This window comes from Myripristis murdjan, chromosome 13, assembly GCF_902150065.1.
Source record: "Myripristis murdjan chromosome 13, fMyrMur1.1, whole genome shotgun sequence".
NCBI lineage: Eukaryota > Metazoa > Chordata > Actinopteri > Holocentriformes > Holocentridae > Myripristis > Myripristis murdjan.
Genome location: NC_043992.1, coordinates 21,823,998 through 21,828,810, shown reverse-complemented (window position 1 = coordinate 21,828,810; position 4,813 = coordinate 21,823,998). Strand labels below are relative to the sequence as shown.

The following is a 4,813-nucleotide window of genomic DNA, read 5'->3' as shown; positions in this document are numbered from 1 at the left end:
AGAAGGAAGAGGAGTTTGCAGATGCTGGAAACAGAGAGAGGCAGACAGAAGGTGGCACTGGTGCTATGTTAAAAGAAAGGTGGACTGAAGCGTGTAGGGGGAAGAGTTAGGAAAAAGGATTGCCTGCTCTAACAAAAAAAAAAAAAAAATGTCTGGAGCACAATGAAAGGTTCTGCTAGGTATTCTCAGGCTCCTAGTGGTGGCCAGCATCCAGTTCAGAGTCCTCAAGTTTATCTTTCATTTACGTCAGAATTCCTTAATAATTTTCACATTTTGTATCAAAAGTGGAGCCGGGCATGCCTGGATAATATTTGCCTCTTATGAAAACCAGGCATCTCAGAGGAATTGGCTTTCCAGATATCAAAGAGAATAACTGTACAGGAGCTTTGTGGGTATGATGATTGAAAAAAAAAAAAAAAAAAAAAAAAAAAAAAAGTAGCATCTCAATTGTTGTGAAGCTGTGATTCACAGCTGTAACTATCCAGCTGTGTGGAGGCAGGGTCATTTTTGACACCCATTTGATCTTGTAGACTTTGAGAATTTGAACTGCAAAGAAAAGTTAAATGAGACTGACAGCATGATATTATTACTGTTGTCTTTGCAGATGAATATTATTTCATATCTGAGCAGAACATGAAGAAATTAGAACATTAAACACAACGGTCATTGCATGGAATTTAAAGTACAATATTGTCTTTGCCATAATGACAGTGAAATCCTTGAGGTTAAAGGAAACTGGCTTGTGATTGGTTGGGAAAATGCTCAACGTGCCCTTGAATCTGACATGTAACCCTTAACTGCCGTATCAAAGCAGCGGCAAAAGCCTGTGTGACTCTGATGAAGACACAGCATGTGTCAAAATGTTAGTCCTTGCATTTATCAGTAAAATGTAAACCATGTGTTCCAGTGTCCCCATTGGGCTCTTTCATAAACAAAAGACTATAGTTTTATTTTGCAGCTCCAAGGTATGAAATTTATAAATATGTCAATTTTCTGTAAAATACAGATACAAAAAAGGAAAAGAAAGAGAAAAGATAACGCATCAGCTTTGTCATGCTCTCGCACCAGATCAAATGCTGTTTTCCATGACAGTGTCTGCTATCTTCATTGTACCAAATCAGTTGCCTCAGTGATTATGAGATGTTTGTGCCACTGGTTTACAAATGCAGCTTGATCTTGATACTAACTTTGTTTGTTTCCATGTTAAACCAAACATATCAACCGTATCTGCAAAAGAGACTGCGGCTGTGGATTTGACATACTGTGTTCCCCATTAACAGCTAACACACACACCTTATAGAGGATAACACACACATACATGGCACAGTTCATTTGCATAAGTGGTGTGTGATCTACAGAGGAGAGTGAGTTCTACAGATTCTGAGGTTAAGCTTAACCTTGCTGTATCCCATCATCGGTTCATTCACTCACTTTCTTCCCATCTTTTGATCACTTACTTCATTATTTATTTCTGACCTTGGCCCTGCAATGCAGAGGCTGCAAAAATCTCCTCTACCTCTCTTCCACCCACACATCTCTGCCTCACTCGTCTACTTGCTCCGTCTCTCCTTATTGTATTTCTCTCTCGTTATTTCTCTCTCTCTCACTCCTGTTCACCCGCCGCTCTGATTCTCACCATCTCTGGGTAGCGTTTACCTCCTTTTGCCATCTTACTTTCTCAACCCCCCTCAGTCCCCCCTCTCCCTCTTGTCTCGGTGCCTCTGTCTTTAACCGACCCCCTTTTCCTCTCTTGCTTCCGATATCCATTCTTCCCTCCTTGCTTAATCTTCTTCTCTCTTTCTTCTGGAGTCCTCATCTCTGCTCCTCTCCTCTCCTCTTCCCTCCTGCCTCAGTGTGTCAGCCACCCACGGATCCCTCCAAATGTCCAGAAAACCTCCCTACCAAAATTAAACTCAGGGGACATGCAGTGTGTGGGGGAGGTGTATGTGTTTGATGTATGTGCAGAGGTACTGGTGTGTGTATGTGTGTGTCTGTGTGTGTGCGCGCGTGTGTGTAGGTGTTTGTGGGTGTTCATGTTTCTATTTCAGCACAAGATTTATGTTTAGTGTCTGTCCTCTTAGAATCTCTGTGTGAGAGCAGAGATGCGTATGTGTGTTATAGACAGGGTTTGAGCAAAGGATGTAAATGATATTTGCTGAAAAGGGGCACAAAAGTAAATCTTTGACTTGTTTGACTTTGGAAATTATTAATTATTGTGGATATTTTCTTCTTAAATAATCAATTATGTTCAGGTATTGTCATAACTCTTGCTAAATGGCACTTTTAAGCAAGTAATCATCAATCTGTGGTAGGTTATCTATTACAGATTCCTGATTAAAGATTCTGATTGGTCTATCCGTAATAATGTTTTCATCAGCCCTTTTTGATGTGCGATTTTTAACAGGACATCTGTGTAGGATTTAATCAGATGACCCGTTGGTTTTTGACCTCTAACTTTAAACAAACCTAATGTCAACATAAATGTATATATCTCACATATGCACAGACAATATTAGACGGGAAACAGCGTCAGGAAACCTGTCCAATATTAAACAGCTGTTCATAGATTCTGTCAAAGTTTTGCAAAACGAATGTAGCAGGATAGTCTCTTCCTCCTCCCCTTCCCCCTCCTTTTCGCTTGCTCCACACCAGGTGTGGGTCATCTCGCGGCACTAATTGCGGGGTGGAGCCGCTAGCCTTTTAACTGCTCCGGTGTGTGTGTTTGCTCAGTGTGCTACCTTGTCTCCCTCGGGGCTGGCGTCCGTGTGTGTGTCGGCGTTCCATGTGCTTTGAACCGTGTGGCGGTTGGCGTTGCCGATTTCGCCAGGTCTTCTCCATCTCTCCGAAAATTGTAAGTCCTTTTCGCCTTGTGGTATTTGGGTGTCTCTGCGGTCTCTGGGCATTACACCTGCGTTACGTTGTGCTTGCAGTGAGGCTGTCGGCTGGCTGCGGCTGTGTGGGACTGGAGGTCGTCTACGCTGTTGTTCGCTCTCTCCAGGTATGTCGGCTCAGTTCACCCAACGGCAGCTGTAGTCCAGCTCGCTAGTGGCTGCTATCCGGCTAGCCGCTAAACTTTCTTTTTGTGGTCTCTCAGCAGCGTTTAGCTGCGGCCTGCTGCTCTCCCTCTCCTCCCCGGCGGAGACGCTGTGCCTGTGCTCTGTGCTCTGTGGTAGGTGGCCTGTAGCCAGGTTACGCCTGGTCATTCACATGGTAACCCACATAATTGTAAATGCTATTTTGTGTGCGCACTTCGTAGGCACGTTTTGGCCTGGCTGTGCGCTGCGGTGCTCCACTCTCCGGCGGTCAACGCTCTGGTGCACCGGGACTCTACTGCTGTCTTGTTTGGGCTGTCTTGTATTGCTGTGTATGCTGCCTTGTCAATTAGTTTATCTATTGTTTTGCATGTCGCATGTGTTGCACAGCCGCATTTATATTGTTGGCTCCCACTGTGGCCGCAATTACGCCACTGTTTATTTTATCCTGTTTGTTATCGCCAGTGACTACTATAAGTGCCGTGCTGTGATTGGCTGATCTCCCGCACCATTGTACGCGGGGACGAACTGCAATTGGCCCACTTTTGGGTCAGTCCCAGTAAACCCTGATTTATTTTATTTATTTACTTGGTGTTGTATATTATGAATATTGTGTTTTGAGTTTATTATAATTTGCTCTGCTTTATTTTTGTTTTCTTTCTTAATGTTTTTGTGTGCTTATGTTTGGTTTGTGTGAGGTTTAAGTGTGTTTAATTCATTGTTTATTCCTTTGGTTGTTTTGAGTTTTTTTTCTTTATTGTAATTGCTTTGATTTCCTATGCATACTGGTACTGGTGACCCTAAGTGATATTGTTGTAGTGGCCATATTACAGTATTTGAAAAGACCTGTCACTGTTTGTATTCTACCTTGTTAATATTGTGAAAAATAAATCTATTTTTATATTGAGTTCACGTCTGGTCTGGGTGCATTACGAACCTAAATTAAGTTCCTGGGGGTGAAATTCCCCCAGGTGGCGTTGTCGAGCACCTTTAAATTCAAGCCTTATTACATCATCTTCCAACCACCCGTTTTGCCACAACTTGGCGTTGGTCGGCAGGATGCACCCTTAGACACAGACGTGATTTTATTTTTAGGAATTTTTTTATTTTTAAACTTTTTTTTTAAACTGAGAATTGTATCTGTGGGAGACTGTCAAACATTGTTTAGTATAGCAAGAGACAAGACAGCAGTAGCGGTCTAGACCTTTAACTTACCTGTGATTCTAGGATTCCATTTGGTGTGAAGCTTTGGTACAGCTTTTTCCCTGCAGTTATGGAGGAGGAGACTCAGCAGCTCAGAGACCTGGTGGCCCAGTTAAGGGCAGAAAATGAGCGGCTTCTGGAGGGTGTTGCCCCCCAGGCGGGTCCCAGCGTGGCTGCTTCTGTCCCTCCTGCCGTGGCGGGCGGAGCCCCGTCTGCCGGCCCAGCGGTTGCTGAGCGGTTGGTGGTTGTGCCCAGGGACCGCAGATGCCCCATGTTCAATGGTAAGACTGGCATTGGCATAACTGAGTGGGTGGAGGAGGTTCAGGCATGCATGCGTGCACGCCATCTGTCCATGGTTGACCAAGCTTTCTTTATTTTTGATCATTTGGAAGGTGAGGCCAGGGAAGAAATAAAGTATCGCACCAGTGCTGAGAGAAGCGACCCAGCTAAGGTCCTAGCAATCTTGAAGGAGCTGTATGGTTGTGCTAAGTCATATGTCACCTTGCAGCAGGCTTTCTTTTCTAGGAAGCAGCAGGAGGGGGAAACATTGTTGGAGTTCTCCTTGGCTCTGATGGCTC

General features: G+C 44.1%; 1 long non-coding RNA gene across 1 annotated transcript; it reads left to right on the top strand.

Moving 5' to 3' along the window:
- The first annotated feature begins 2,601 nt into the window (after window positions 1-2,601).
- Window positions 2,602-3,939, top strand: LOC115370347 (uncharacterized). The gene is made up of 2 exons (XR_003929236.1): window positions 2,602-2,851; window positions 2,931-3,939. It is a non-coding gene; the product is annotated as an uncharacterized LOC115370347 (long non-coding RNA).
- Window positions 3,940-4,813: the final 874 nt, after the last annotated feature.